The sequence below is a fragment of the Mustela lutreola genome, chromosome 3, assembly GCF_030435805.1.
Source record: "Mustela lutreola isolate mMusLut2 chromosome 3, mMusLut2.pri, whole genome shotgun sequence".
NCBI lineage: Eukaryota > Metazoa > Chordata > Mammalia > Carnivora > Mustelidae > Mustela > Mustela lutreola.
Window position 1 is genome coordinate 187,438,126 of NC_081292.1, and position 17,367 is coordinate 187,455,492.

A 17,367-nucleotide genomic window follows, 5' to 3' on the forward strand; every position below is an offset into this window, starting at 1 on the left:
TTAAATACAAAAGAGGATATAAACTTCTGTGGCGACTGCTAATATCTTAAAACTAAGGTTTTGCAAGGGATGACTTTTAAAACATTTTTACATTGGTATTACTGTTCTGTTAGTGGCTGGTTTAATTTTAAAAGGGTGTGAATGCCTCACTAAGGAAAAACAAAAACTTCAGATCATAGTAGTAGTTTCAATTATCATGCTGTCCTACAGTCCTGCTATCATGTAGTCTTTCTATTCGATAGCCCTTCCTTTTAAAAATATTTTACAAGCTTCTTTGAAGTGATGAAAAAGAAAGTAACTTCACATTTTGACGAATGAATGGCAAGCTCTCTACTTTTCTCTTGAATATGTTCCTGAAAGAGGTAAATAAAGAAAGAAAATGGAAACAGTCAATATAAAGCAACAAGTACAAAGGACAACAGATTTTATTTGATCCCGGCCTAAATGCTACATTTTTGTAAAAGTGAAATTATTTTTAAAAGCAAAACCAGGAAGTAATTTGACAATGGCTTTACTCTCCCCATTTGTAGTTCAAAGCAGAAAATATTCATATGCAAAGATATAGCAAAGTACTATTCAGCTTTCACAAGTATGAGTGTTAATTGCTTCCAATGGAGCCCAAGCCATTTACTGATATATCTCTTTATAAAAGTAACCATTTTGCTTTCTTTCAAAACTTCACAGTAAGTGGTAGTCAGTTTTAGAATTTCACAATTCATAAGAAGTAATGGTCACTATGGTGAAAATTATCATTTTTCAAGAATACATCTGTATTTTCCCTTTTTATATGTTTAAGCTTTTGAAAATCCATGTCTTCTGTACTCTCATTTCAAGTAGGTCAAACATGTTCAATCCTCTGATTCTGAAGATCACAAGACCTTGGCTTAACCTGGTAAGAATATTTCATTCCATTTGATTACAGTGATCAGTTCCTGAGTTGGCATGTGATCTAATAGGAACCAACGATACATGATGGGAATTTGTTGGGAATTCTGGTAAAAAGACTCTTACTCTGTTTCTTGGGACTTATGTTCCAGAGTTGCCACAGCTACCTTGTAAATATAAAGGAAATTTCTGTCCAAGAACTGAGTCAATGTGAAAAAGCAAGAAAACCCAAGCCCAGATAAAATTACCTGAACCTCTAGTACACACATTTATATTTCCTTGTTCTGTCAGCTGAGAACCTAGAAACAATATCCCTATAAAAATGAGCACATCTATGACAAAATCTTGGTTTCTAATACCATTTTTCAATAAAAGGGATGGCCATTGGAGAATTGCCAAATGTAGGGCTGAACTGAGAATGTATGAGTTGAGCCTGGAAAATCTTATAGTCCCAGAAAGTAAAAATACTCCCATCACTAAAAACTAACAATAATAGAGTACATTAAAGAGAGCCAGTTGAAAGAGTTCCTTAAAATATGCAAAGTTAGAACAATTTGAGCAACAAAATTAATAAAGTAGTATTGGAGTATAACCCAAAGTATAAAACAAATATTTGTTTTAAAATATTTGAAATATTTGTTTTAAAAAATATGAGTCAATTTTATGAGTCAATTTAATATAAATAAATGATTACATACATAAATAAACAGAGGAGAAGGACACATCTCCTGTCAAGAATTCCAAATAATATACGTAGATGTGCCACATTGTAAGAGTAGAGCCTAATTCTCCATCCTTTAAGTGTTACTACATATGGTGACTTTCTTCAAAGACTATAATATGGAATGGGGGAGTGGAAAGAGTAACTTCAAAATGGAAAACCTTGGCAAACCACCTCAAAAACCCATGACCCCAGACTAATTATGAGAAAAATATGGGACAAATCTCAGTTAAGGGACATTCTACAAAGCACCAGTACTCCCTAAAATAGTCAAGATCATCAAAAGCGTGGAAAACCATCACAGATATAATGGATAACTGTAATGTAAGATCTTGGAACAAAAACAATGGACCTTAGGTAAGTACTAAAGAAATCTGAATAAAGTATGGATTTCAGCTAATAATAACTTATCAATATTGGTTCATTATACATGGTAATTGCACCATATTCATGTAGAATGGTAATAATAGGGAAAACTAGGTGTGTGTATATGGGAATTTTACATACTATCCTCACAACTTCTTGGTAAATCTAAAACTATCCCAAAACTCAAAGTTCATTTAAATAAAATTACTCAAATCTATATTCTAATAAAGCCCTAAACAAAACTCACCTCTTGACATTTCTCTTACTAGAAACAATAAATTACTTTTGCTTCAGCTAATTTCTGTTGGGCTTTCTGCCACTTGCCATTCAACAAGACTCAGGTGATACATCTTTATTATTTTCACACAGTTTAAAGATATACTTTACTGCTATGGGGTTTTTTTTCCTTAAAGAAATGTCTTATATAACATATATATGTGCATTTAACACAAAGATGGAAGAAACACAGTTTCTTCTCACACATAATTGAAAACTGGTGAGTTATTTTAAGAATTTGGGGCACCCTCCTCTATCTTGTCTACTGGTCACATGCTTCCTTATCTATGGATGGAAAAGAGAAAGAAAAAAAGAAGTTGCCAAGTTAAAGGCAACAACAATGGCAGTGACCGGAAAGAGAGAAATCTTGCAGAGAACAGTACAAGTTAGAAGTTGTAGTTGGAGCAGGGGTAGGTAGAAAAGGAAGTCCAACATGGGAGATCATCATGACAATTCCAGCAGTGAACATGAAATGAGCATCTAATGCCCACATCCAGCATTGGAGGCTTGTGGAAATTCCTCCGTCCAATATTCAGTGGGGTTTATAGCAATTTCCAAGACAGCCTTGTTAGATGGAGCTTTCTTTCAGACGTTGAAAGTTTAAATGCCACATTTCCATAACTAAAAGCAATGGAGCAGATTTATCTAAAGCGTTTTATAATCCCTGATTGCTTATAATATTTCTTAGCATTCCACAGTTATTCAAGCCAGTAGAAATAACAAAGGAAGAAAAACGAAAGGAGAGGAGAGGAGATGGGAGGGGAGGGGAGGGGACTTCTGAAAGAGTCAGATTTTAATTATTATAATGAAAAATGTTGTATATGTTATGATAAATGAATTCTTCAGTTCAATATCCACTCTTGCTTTGAACGCTACATCTCCCCTCCACACCCCATCAAAGTTCTGTCACTTTTTGCTGTTTTGGTAAATTCTGCAACTATCATGGTAAATAAGAATACTTATTTCATACCATTATCATAAGAATTTAGAGGAGCTTAACAAATACGAAGCATAATGCTTGGCATACTGTAAATAAATGATAAAAGATCACAATTTCTAATTGATTAATTACATTTTACTCACTGAGCATACCTATATTAGAAAACTATTTTGTGCTAGGCACAACACTAAGCTTAAGAGAAGATATAAAAATCCATATACTTATTCTATGCTACAGAAATATTAGTATTGAAAATCTCTATTTTTTTAATCTAGGTTTTTTTTGGTGTTAATAATAAATGGACCTAAGTTCCAGATGCACCTTCCTCCAACCTCACACAGACACGCCATTATTTTGAGCACTTATATATTTTGTTTTTCTTATCAATAATTTAAAAATTCATTGGGCACAAGGAGGTGTTTCTAAACCTTTAGTAATATCTGCAGGAGAAAAATAATATATGTTTTACAAAAATATAAGAGGGATTTTGATAACAAGAGTTGTCTGATGACAAAATAAAGCAGGAGAAATAGGATCTAAGTAAGGATAGCAACAACTAAGCTAACAATTATGAAGGCTCTAATTTTCCATACTTTAAGTAGAATTCTATGGAAACTGACATCCTCCCAATAGTCCCTCACATTTCTCAGCATTTACAGAATATTAGTTTAAAATTCTTTACTAACACCAATATCCAGAAAAGGTTTGTTTATGTAAATTTACTTATTCATTATCATTTTTCATATTTATATACTTTAAGCAGTCAATGCCTTGCAATAATTTCTTTTTTACACAGAAACATTTGAAATATTAAAACCAATAGAATGTAAAATATTCATATGACTGAACTTAGAAGCAAGAGAACATTAAGTAGGGGTTATTACTAGATGATCAAGAATTCCTAATAAACATATCAGAATGTCCAATGGCTACTGTATTGAATACGTGAATTTAGAAGGAAATAAATATTTTATTTTCTAAGAGACTTCAGTAGTAGAATAAAATCTTTTCAATAAGATTATTCACAATTTTGGCTTCTGAGAATAAAACATAATCTGGAAAATATTTCTGAAAATCCCTCTTCCTATATGATTTTGTGACTGTGAAGGCCATTGAGCCTACAACCACCCACAGCACTCTCAACCATTGGTTTTCATTCCTTAACAAGTAGTGAACTATAGTGTCTTTTTATGCTTGCTATCATTTCAACTTATGATATAGCAAAGTGTATTTTATCATTTTCTTCTTCTCTGTATTTTTGGCCAATTTGTGAGAACTGTTTGTAATTACTGATATTAGGTTTTAGTCTATAAATTCTATTATACATATTTGTCCACATTTATCATCTTGCTATTGACCTCATAATACATTTAAAAATGAAAAACTTTTAATTTTCCTGTAGTTAATTATGGTTATATTTTCTTTTATGTTTTCTGGGTGTACAGTCTTGATTAAGAATATTTTGCCAAATCATGGATACTATAAATGCTCTCCTAAATACTAAAAGCCCCTATGGTTCTTATTTTTTATTTTCTATATTGGTCTTTAATTCATCTATGGTTTATTTTGTGTAGGAGATAAAATAGATTCTGACCCAGTGGCTAGTCAATAATACCAGAACTTTTTAAAATAATTTCTCCTTTCCTATTGAATATATCATCATTTTATACTGAGATTTATTCATGAAATACTTATTTTATTCTTTTAATTTGTTTTTTTTTCCTATACCAATGCCATACCAATTCATGTTTAGTGGTTTTAGTTTTTTGTTGTTTTATTTGTTTGTTTGTTTCCAGATATAGCATTTAGCTATCTAGAACATCGAGACCTCTTTCCTATACTTCTTTTTTCTTAGTTAATTTGGGGCAATAGACATTCATATTATTTATACATGCCTCCTCCCTCACAAACAAAGCCCACTTTGGAATTCTAATAAGAGATGCATTGAATATGTATATTAATTTTAGAAGTATTGACTTCCTAACAACATCTTCTCATCCAAGGACATAGTATACTTTTCCATTTGCTCAGTATTGTTTTATGTCCTTCAATAAGATTTCATACTTTTACATCATGAACTATTCCAAAGGTATATAAAGTATGATAAATTATTTACTATGTACATTTTATAGAGATTAAATGATTCTTTCACTTAAGAAAATATTTTATATAAAACAACTCCCAGTTATGAGGAGTTCCTTGATTTAAACTGCTTCATTTTGTCTTGCAAAGCATATCTATGATTTCATTTCACTTGATTTATCTAATAGTCATTGAATTTAATAAATGTTCTCTACAAACTATTTTCAGATAAAATTCTATTTAATAGTTTGTTCCATTCTAACCCATTTTTGATCAATATAGTTGTATAGATTGCTTCATCTTGATAGATTGCACCACAAAATATCAAAAAAATAAGGAAACATGGTATATTCCAATAAAGGATTTAGTGGTTATCATCCAAATTGATTCAGATTTGATTAATGCATACTACTCTTTCTTCCTATGAGCTCCTATTTACTTTCTATCCTTCCTCCTTTCTTTGCCTTCCTAATATTCAAATTTCAGATGATTTAAAACTCTATATATGATTTTTTTGGTCTTCAGAAGAAAGTGAGTAAAAAATATAATATTCAGGGGAGATTGGGTGACTCAATCATTAAGCATTTGCCTTCAGCTCAGGTCATGTTCCAGGAATCCTGGGATTGAGCCCCACTTCTTGCTCCCTGCTAAGTGGGGAGCCTGCGTCTCCCTGTCCCGCTCCCCCGGCTTGTGTCCCCTCTCTCACTGTATCTCTCTCTGCCAAATAAAAAAATAAAATCTAAAAAAACATATGTATAATACTCAATGCAACACATATTTATTGATTTCTACCAAGTGCAAATAACACATGGTTCCTTATTCCAAGAAGTTTACAATCTAATAGAGAATTCTACTTTGAAAAATTATTTAAGAAAAAAATGACTGTTCCAGAAATATATAGCAGCATAAAATTAGAAAATGTTACTGAAATAATGAGAAGGGGGAGGAGACATAACTTAGGTTAAGAATAAAACAAAGATGAACAAAAAGAAAAATATCCAAATAATGAAAAAAAGAAAATTGGATCCAACATGATGGTGTGTGACCACGTAGAATACATTTTGAAAATAAGCTTTAAAAATCTATGGTGTTGGGGCACCTGGGTGGCTCAGTCACTTGAGCATCTGCCTTCAGCTCAGGTCGTGATCCCAGGGTCCTGGGATTGAGCACTGCATCCAACTCACTGCTGGGTGAGAAGCTCACTTTTCCCCCTCCTTCTGCCTGCCACTCCCCCTGCTTGTGTTTTCACTCTCTGTGTTAAATAAATAAAATCTTAAAAAAAAAAAATTATGGTGTCACAGTTGACTTTCTATTTAAAGCTATAAACTGATCATATAATTTCAAAGTGTAAAACCATCACCTTTCTAGCAAGTGTTCTCTAAGCTTAGTGTTCAAACCAGCAGCAGCAGCACTTGGGAACTTGTTAGAAATACAAATTCTATCTCACTGGTCTCTGCTCTAATCTTGATTATTTCCCTTCTTGTGTGTGGGGTTGGCTTAATCTGTTGTTGATTTTCCAGTTCTTTAAAGTGTAAGGGGAGCTGGTGTATTCTGAATTTTCAATTTTTTTGAGGGAGGCTTGGACGACTATGTATTTCCCCCTTAGGACAGCCTTTGCTGTATCCCAGAGGTTTTGGACCAAAGCATTTTCATTTTCATTGATTTCCATGAATTGTTTAAGTTCTTCTTTGATTTCCTGGTTGATCCAAATATTCTTAAGCAAGGTGGTCTTTAGCTTCCATGTGTTTGAATTCCTTCCAAACTTTTTCTTGTTGTTGAGTTCCAGTTTCAAAGCACTGTGGTCTGAGAATATTCAGGGAATAATCTCATCTTTTGGTATCAGTTGAGCCCTGATTTGTGACCCAGTAGTTGTCTATTCTGGAGAAAGTTCCATGTGCACTCGAGAAGAATGAGTATTCTGTTATTTAAGGTTGGAATCTTCTATGTACATCTATGAAGTCCATCTGGTCCAATGTGTCATTCAATGTTCTTGTTTATTTATTGATTTTCTGCTTAGATGATCTGTCTATTACTGAGAGTAGTTTCTTAAGATCCTCTATTATTAATGGATTCATATCAATATGATTCTTTATCTTGATTAACAGTTGTCTTAGGTAGTTACCTGTTCCCATATTGGGAGCATAAGTATTTACAATTGTTATATCTTTTTGGTGGATAGTCCCTTTAAGAATGATGTGGTGTCCTTCTTTACCTCTGACTACAGTCTTTAGTTTAAAATCTAATTTATCTGACATGAGAATTGCTACCCCAGTTTTCTTTTGAGGCCCGTTGGCATGGAAGATGCTTCTCCATCCCTTTACTTTCAGTCTGGATATATCCTTAAGTTCAAAATGGATCTCTTGTAGACAACATATAGACAGACCAAAGGCAAAGGAAACAAAAGCAAAAATGAACTTTTGGGACTTCGTCAAGATCAAAAGCTTCTGCACAGCAAAGGAAACAGTCAACAAAACAAAGAGTCAACCCATGGAATGGAAGAAGATACTATAGACAAAGGGCTGATATCCAAGATCTATAAAGAACTCCTCAAACTCAACACATACAAAACAGATAATCACCTCAAAAAATGGGCAGAAGACATGAACAGACACTTCTCCAGAGAAGACATACAAATGGCTAACAGAAACATGAAAAAATGTTCTTCTTCATTAGCCATCAGGGAGATTCAAATCAAAACCACATTGAGATACAACCTTACACTAGTTGGAAAGGCCAAAATCAACAAGAAAGTAAACAACAAGTGTTGGAGAGGATGTGGAGGATACTGTTGGTGGGAATGCAAGTTGGTGCAGCCACTTTGGAAAACAGTGTGGAGATTCCTTAAGAAATTAAAAATAGAGGGATGCCTGGGTGGCTCAGTGGGTTAAAGCCTCTGCCTTCAGCTCAGGTCATAATCCCAGGGTCCTGGAATTGAGCCCCACATAAGTCTATCTGCTCAGCAGGGAGCCTGCTTCCTCCTCTCTCTCTGCCTGCTTCCCTGCCTACTTGTGATCTCTGTCTGTCAAATAAATAAATAAAATCTTAAAAAAGAAAAAGAAATTAAAAATAGAGATTCTCTATGACCCTGCAATTGCACTTCTGAGTATTCACCCCAAAGATACAGATGTAGTGAAAAGAAAGGCCATCTGTACCTCAATGATCATAGTAGCAATGGCCACATTTGCCAAACTGTGGAAAGAACCAAGATGCCCTTCAACAGACAAATGGATAAAGAAGATATGGCCCATATAGACAACAGAGTATTATGCTTCCATCAGAAAGGATGAATACCAAACTTTTGTATCAAAATAGATGGGACTGGAAGAGATTATGCTGAGTGAAATAAGTCAAGCAGATAGAGTTTCACTTACTTGAAGAGCATAAGGAATAACACAGAGGACACTGGGAGATGGAGAGGAGAAGTGAACTGGGGGAAATCAGGAGGGGAGACAAGCCATGAGAGACAGTGGACTCTGAGAAACAAACTGAGGGTTTTGGAGGGGAGGAGGGTGGTGGGTTGGGTGAGTCCAGTGGTGGGTGTTAAGCAGGGCACATATTGCATGGAGCACTGGGTGTGGTGCATAAACAATGAATGCTGGAACACTGAAAAGAAATAAAATGAAATAAAATGGAAAAAAATAATAAAGGTCATTTCAACGTAAAAAGAAAAGAAAAAAAAAGCAAATTCTAAGTCCCAAAACAGACTTACTGAATCAGAATCTCTGAGGTGCGATCAGTAATCTGTGTTGTAACCAGCTTCCCAGATAATTTTAATGGACTCTGAAGTATAAGAATAATTCCCATAACACATTTTTCAACTAGTTTCCAATGGTTGTCTTTAATACATCTGGATGTAAACGATGCAAAAATTGGTTGTAAACAGGTGTTTGGTACTGTGCTTTCCAGTTTTCTCCGGCCAGTCATTAAGTAGCTGATAAAGTCACCAGCATGTTCAAGATAGCTCCTTATCAACTCTTGATCTCTGGATAATCTGCCCCAAATGCTACTACCTATTCACAGAAATTTTTCCCAGTAGATAACTATGCCCATTGTAATTTTAATTACGACCCAAAAAGGGTCCAATGACATGCCCACTAAGTGAGAAAATGACATTAATTCCACCTCCAAAATGATTATTGTTTACAGTGCCCTGGGGGTATCTGCTGGAGAGACAAGTGGCAGTGGTCAGTCTATAAACACATATACCCACACACAGAGAATGCATTTCAACAGCTTTGGATTACGTTTCCTGAAGACCTGGAGATCTAAGCAACACCAATAAGAAAACCAATGAAACAAAAAATGCTTTTGCTCAAGAAATGATGCATGTTAAGTACAGAGGGAATACTTGAATTACCTTATCCAGGTAAAATTTTTAGAAGTGTTAAGTAAAATAATACAAACTTTAAAGTGAAAAAACAAATTACATTTATGTATTTTTAAGTATTATTTTTATTGAATTTTAAACAAAAATATAGGCGTATATGTCCTTAACCAAACCATGAACTTTTTCGTCTGTGCTAGAGCTTCATCATCATCACCTGGCAGATGAAGGGTGACAAATAAAGATACAGAGACAACTTTTGGAACTGGAATTTGATGCCTGTCAATGCACAAGATATTGAGGAAAAACCCAAGACCAAGAAGAGAATATTAGTGACTACAGCACAGTCATAAATAATGCAAGCTCTGAAGCAACCATTTACCAGCAGGGTGACACTGGAAAAGTTACTTAACCCTTGTGAGTCTCAGTGACTCATCCATAAAATGGGATTATAAAATAATTTACATGGAGCTATAGCAAAGTTTCCGGAACGTTATAAGAGCTCAGTAAATCCTATATATTACTAACTATTTTTATAGACTAATCTAAGACAGGTGTGCCTCCCGGGGCTTAGCCAATCTGCCAAATTTTGACTACCAGATGCAATGGAAAAGCAGAGCAAATTTCCTCTGAAGCACTCCCAGATGTCTCCCACTAGATTTTTGTAGCCCTCGAGTTTCTCTTTCAACTTCTTGGGGAATTGAGCAAGCAAGAATGGGATGCCTGGGGGCACTGGTTCTCAAAGTATGTGCCCGCCAAAGTAAATTTCACTAGCATGATTCCTTTATTTCTACGTACACTTATTCTGAAATCGAAGATAATTCTTCCCAATAGGGCTAAAACTTCTGTAAGGAAATATGCTAGCAGATGATGGGGGGAAGAGAGAGTCCCACAACTTCTCAAATAAACATCTCCAAATTTAGTGAAATTAAATGACAGTTAATGAGCAAATACACTGAGTTTAACCTGGATTTCATCACACTGGAAATAAATGAAAACATTTGATTATCTAATCACAAACTAGAAATGTGAATTATAATGTTTCAGTTAATCAACTCATTGTCTTGAGTTCCTGAGACCACAGGAAGGATCCATTTTTCTTTCTGGTAGTCATATGCTAAAAACAGAATTACTTCTACATAATTTCATTTTGATAGTTAAATAAATATGTGCACACAAACAATATTTGCTTAAAAAAAGGACAAAATATAGTTATAAAAAGAAAAACGTATAGTATGACACCATCCAAAATGGGAATTAGTGATTCATTTTGTAGAAGTTAGAATGCTGTTTCATTTATTTTAAAATATATTTACACTCAAACTAATTCAACAGTATACCTATAGAGCTACTGAACTGGAGCTAATTAGGTTATTATTCAGCCTGTCAGAAAATATTTAATAATTGTAGAAAGTTCAAAAAAGAAATCAATTGCCCAAACCATTGTTAATTGAAACAGACAAGTCAAAAAAATAAATCAGCATTATGTCAAAATATATTAACACCGGTTTTGATTGATGGATTTTTTCTCTTTTGATGTAGCTAGCATCATTATGTAAGAAATTTCCATTTGTAAATTCAAAAATATAACTTCTTCGCTTTCTCATTCATCTCATCTATCATCTGAAAGTACAAATTTTCTTTTTTTTTTAATTTTTTTTAAAGATTTTTATTTATTTATTTGACAGAGAGAGATCACAAGTAGGCAGAGATGCAGGCAGAGAGTGAGAGGAGGAAGCAGACTCACTGCTGAGCAGAGAGCCCAATGCGGGACTCGATCCCAGGACCCTGAGATCATGACCTGAGCCGAAGGCAGCGGCTTAACCCACTGAGACACCCAGGCGCCCAGAAAGTACAAATTTTCTATTTACCTATTCTTTCATCCATATTTATATTCATCTTCATGGGCCAAGTTAAGCAGAAAAAAGTATGAGCACTCACTATTGAAAAGCTTCTAATAAGTTATATAAAAACCCTAACTAATTCACATAGAAAAGACATTGTGGTTAAAATGCCAAAAATATTGAAAGCCGGCAACATCTGACTTGAAAGTTACCTTCTAATATGACATCCAACCAAAAAGACTATACTATTTTCTGCTCAGGCCACAGAGTCATTGCAACTAAAATACAAAATGTAATCAATCTATATCTTATTTATAAGAAATGAAAGTTTTTGACTTGGAAGAAAAAAATCTCCCTCAATTGAATTTATTTCCACACCAAAACCAGATTAAATCAAAAGTGGAACCCTTTCCTATTTAGAGTTAACCTTTGCTCAGTGAATCACATATTAGGTCCTTCTGATATATTTGAAATAATGAGTTTTGAAAGAAAAAGAGGAGTGTATAGAAATAATCCTGGTGATGGAACTAAAAATGCTTTATTTTTGCCAGTGTGAAACTATTAATTATTTACAAAATAGTCAAGGAATATATCTTATAACTCAAACCTTGGATTAATGAAATTTGGTGTTAAATTAAGAAAAAGCAAATCAGAAAACATTAGAGTATATTTCAAAAAGCTAAGTATTATAAAACCCCAGCTATCTGGAACTCTTGAATGCTTTACTATTTTGGACCCTCAGATTTTTTTTTTTTTTAAGATTTTATTTATTTATTTGACAGACAGAGATCACAAGTAGGCAGAGAGGCAGGCAGAGAGAGGGGAAAGCAGGTTCCCCGCTGAGCAGAGAGCCTGATGCGGGGCTCGATCCCAGGACTCTGGGATCATGACCTGAGCCGAAGGCAGAGGCTTTTAACCCACTGAGCCACCCAGGCTCCCCTGGACCCTCAGATTTTTACACGCACGTAATGCTCTACCTCTGAAAGTTAAAGAACAAAATTTTGGAACATAACTGTTTCTAAAAGGTATTGTGCATTTCTCTGAATCCTTTAATAAATAAAGAATTTTGCTGAAACTCTAAGTCAGCTTCCAGTTGATGAAGCATCATTATTATGAATATCTGCTATTTCACTATCTGTAAATCAAACACATGTAAGACTGGCTTATTTGAAATGTCTCTAGACTTTGTACTTTGTAGTCCTACAACAGCTTTCAGTTTCCTCCTTTAAGGATAAACTGCTCTCTCTTCTACACACGATCAGCATGTCTACATAAAGTATCATTCTAGATTTTATTTTGTTTTCTCTAATCTATAAAGAACCTGCCCAAATTGTGTGCAAAATAATAATAAATATCTTTTGAAAAACCAATGAAACAAGGTGGCATTAAGCTAGGTGCTATTTCTTTAGAGAAGGCAATCTTTATTTACCACTCAGTGGGAGATAAGATTTCTATTTGGGTTAGGTAATATTGCAAACCAGTAAATTCGAAATAGGTATTGTCATTTTAGGAAAATACAATTAGCATCAGAAAAATAATATATTTAGATTCAGACATTTAATGTAGACTAATTGATATAAAAATCAAAAAGCCCTTTAATTTAAAGGATAAATTATACCAGTGTTTTAAAGGCACTTACAGACAAAGATAAAGCAGTAAGAAATCCTATTTAAATTATGCTACAGTTTATGCACTTAAGAGAGATTGAGAGCAAACAAATAAATTGTTCCAGTAATTTTTTATGTATGTTTGATCTCAGAATCTTAAAATGATGGTTTTCGGCATGGAAACTTCAAAGATGATCCTCTTCCTTCCTTTCTTTCATAGATGTCAGCCTGATGCTTTGATCAAAGTGTGAGTTAATGGCAGAGCTAAGAGCATTGGAAGCCAATAATCTTATATCTAGGTTTTTGCTCTTCTGACTAATGTATGTATTAACTAATGCTCAACAGAATAACCCTAATTATATCAACTGTCAATTCTCATATGAAGACTACCCAATATATAAATAAATAAATAAATAAATAAATAAATAAATAAAACAAAAACAAAAACAAAGCTGTTGAAAGCAAAGCTAAGTGCATTAAATTTACTTCAGCAAGGGATATTATCATCTTGGTTATCTTAGCAATATTTCAAAGAAAGACAATAGGGAAGAATATTACAGAGTTTTAGAGTCTTCTCAAGTCATTTAAGGTGAGTCTTTCAAGGCAGGGGATCTATCTAGTTAGAACTGGACAAAGTTAGAGCCTTAATAGTTTAGAATCTGATATGAAAGTCTTAAAGTATGTCTTAATGAAGTAATTGGTGTTCTAAGAGATGAGTTCTTTATTCAGGTGAGCAAACTGGTATTCTGACAAGTTATTGACCCAGATGAGAAAACTGGGAAGAAAAAAATGATTTGCAAGTATGTTTTAAAGCAAACAGCCAAGATGTTTATTGGTTTGGAGCTGATTTAAAATTTCATGGCTCAAAATAAAGTAATGTTGACACAGGTGGTCTCACATTACTTTCTGAGATTTTGTCTGAGCTCAGAAAAATTACTTATCAGTTAATGTCTCATTTTTCTCATTACCAAAATGAAGCCCAAGCTCTTACTGGGCTGTCAGAACATCTGGAACTCTTTATCAGTTGGCCATTGTCACAAAATTGAGGACTTACAAGCCACTCCAAAATTCAGAAGCAAACAATGGTAAGACTTTCTTTCTTGCTTATGGACTTGTGAGTCAGTTGAGGTTCACTTGATCTATGCTTGGCTCACTTAAGCTTGCCTCCAAGTTTGGGTAGAATCCAAGTATATTTCAGGTGTCTTTCATCCTCCTTGACAAGATGCTACAGAAAGCATGTTCTTCTCTTCGTAAAAAGAAAGAGCATAAGAGGGCAAATTCAACCACTCAAGCACATTTCAGGTCTTTGCACATGTTTGTAGTGTAAACCCTGATGGTTGGATTTTCTCTTTTTTGTCGTGTACATACCTGACATAACTTTCGATTGCCAAGGCACCCACTTCAAAGATGGCCGTCTCCAACAAACACCTCACCAGCCACATGATCAGATAAAGAATCAGACAGTTCATTTGCCCTAAGGCTCCTTTGTTTTAGAGCTCTTGATTGGTTTCCATAACTGACCATTTGACCACTTGTTTTTATCTATTCCTGTGCTTTTAATGCTAACTGTTTTAAATTCACCAGTACAGAGTGAGCCCCAAAACGCTACACACCCACCCTCAATCCCAATAAAACAGAATTCCAGGTCCACTCTCTTTTTCACCCTTTCTCTCCCCATGAATTCTTTGTGTGGCACCAGGACTTGTATAGTTTTTTCACAAAGTTTCCTGATGGCAATTGCCAAGGATGCCATAAAAGATGCCTTCTAAGAGCTACAAAGGCCAGCCCAGGCACAGCATTGGTTATCCATAGGGTGACAGTGGCATATAACAATGTCGTACCTCATAAAATCCCCATTGGTCAAAGTAAAACTCAAAAATCCAACCCGGGACACCTGGGTGGCTCAATTGGTTGGGCGGCTGCCTTCGGCTCAGGTCATGATCCCAGCCTCCTGGGATCGAGTCCCATATCGGGCTCCTTGCTGCTTCTCCCTCTGCCTCTGCCTGCCACTCTATCTGCCTGTGCTCACTCTCTCTGTCAAATAAATAAATTAAAATCTGAAAAAAAAAAAAATCCAACCCCCAAATCTATCCAAACCAAAGTCCAAAAATCAAGTAAAAAAAAATCACCTGCCATGAGGCCATATAAGGACTGAAGAAGCTGGGCCCAATTCAACCCACCAAATCCTTTGAAAGAAATATCCTTGAATTTAGTCTTCAACCATCCTTAGTCAGAGACAGTTGGGCATATTAGAAAGCCTCCGTTCAGGCTTAGAGAAGCACTCAAATGTGATTAACGTGGGTAGTTTCTCCCCCACATCATTCTTTGTATCATTTCCACAAATCAGTTTCTAGCCTGTTAGAATTAGAATCTGATGAAGTTTTAGGCATTGGGCCAATCATAGAATATAAAAAATACCGAAATACTGATTTCACATGAGATTGTTTCGATGTTAAATCACTTAAATGTACCCAATAAATCTATCCGCTTGTAATGAATATGTAAGAGTCTTACAGAGTTTATGAGACAAAACAGCTTCACTGCCCTTTGATTATGCCAGTAGCCCCCAAAGAGCTATCACTGTTCAAATTACATTCTTTCTTCTTTCTTTCCAAGTTCTCAGTTGCTATTTCTAATAATACAATGTCCTTTTGCTCCCATGAGCCCATACTGTTTTTTGTATAACAAAACTAATGATTTCAGGGTAAATTATGAACTACAAAAAAAAATCACTAAAAATTCACATGAAAGTGATTAATAATTCAAGCCAAAATTATTCAGGCAGTTATTGTTTGTTATTTTTAAAGAAGACAATCTTGAATTGGTTTTGGTTGTAAGTCCAAACGTTAGACCTGAAAAGATGAAGATATGAAATTATTGTGCCCACATTCTATGCCAAGATGCAGTATTAATATAACTCATGACCGGGGCACCTGGGTGGCTCAGTGGGTTAAAGCCTCTGCCTTCGGCTCAGGTCATGATCCCAGGGTTCTGGGATTGAGCCCCGCATCGGGCTCTCTGCTCAGCAGGGAGCCTGCTTCCTCTTCTCTCTGACTCCCTCTCTGCCTACTTGTAATCTCTGTCTGTCAAATAAATAAATAAAAATTTAAAAAATATATATATAACTCATGACCTAGTGATTAGAGTGTCCTTTTGATTTTTTAATAACAACAGCAATTTATTCACCCTAAATAATAGATAAATGATAAGAAGAGATAGGACAAGAAATATTGCTGAGATGCAATCTCATATTAAGAAAATATTTTCAAGTTAAATTTTAATTCTAAAGTGTTCAACAGAAGCCATTAACTCTAGAAAACAATAAAATCAATATTCCCACATTTTACCAGCATTTTCTATACTTACAAAATTTATTTGTATGAAATGGGAAAACATAGAAGTACGGTGAATCACCACTACTTTTACCCTCTCCATATTAACTATTGTTTTTAATTAAGCCTTATACAATATTTCTGTTAAATTATAATAATACTGATAACTTGTTTATTTATTGAAAATTATTCTGAGCATCTTCTATATGCCTGGTGGTATGCTAAGCATTAAAGAAACAAAGTTGAAGAAAGCTCTGTTTAGGGGTAACTGGAGTTTTCCTGGAAAAGTGAACAGCTGTGCTTCTTTTATTCAACCATAGCATGAGCACACACTCTGAAACCAAGACTTGCTACCAGGCACACAAATTATCCATGGTAGGTGTCCAGGACTCCTGCCCTCTAGCAATCAATCGAGAGAATAACAATTAGAAAACAGCAGAAAACAGACGCATGAAGAACAAACCAAATACTCTGGGGAATTCAGAGGATGAACTCATCAGGCTTCATGAAAGATCTACTTTTGACTTTTGACTTTGACTTTGACCTTGAGGAATGTAAACTTACGGGAAAACAAAGAAATCACTGCTGGTAAAGAAAATCATTTGGTTGAAACATTGAATTCATAGAGAGAGTCTTAGTCCAATCAGGCTGCTGTCATAAAACACCAGAGCCTGGGTGGTTTTTAAACAACAGACATTTACTTCTCCCAGTTTCAGTAACCTGCGAAGTCCAAGATCAAGGCTCCAGCATGGCTGTGTTCTGATGAGGGCCCTCCTCCTGGTCCATGGCTGGTGCCTCCTCCCTGTGGCCTCACATGGTAGAAGAGGCTAGGGGTATTCTCTCAAGGCTCTTTCATAAAATACTAATCCCATTCACGAAGGCTCAACTCTCATGATTCCAGCACTTCTCAAACACCTACCTATTAATGTAATCACCTTTGAGTGGTAAGATTTCAACATAGAAATTGGTGGGGGTGGGGAGAGAGACATT

The 17,367-nt window shown here is 34.9% G+C and overlaps 1 long non-coding RNA gene across 1 annotated transcript in view; it reads right to left on the bottom strand.

Moving 5' to 3' along the window:
* The window catches only part of LOC131827494 (uncharacterized), a 34,913-nt gene continuing 17,546 nt past the window's right edge, over positions 1-17,367 (bottom strand). The window contains exon 3 of the long non-coding RNA XR_009352036.1: positions 1-353. This is a non-coding gene — a long non-coding RNA (uncharacterized LOC131827494). The remainder of the gene's footprint in view (positions 354-17,367) is intronic.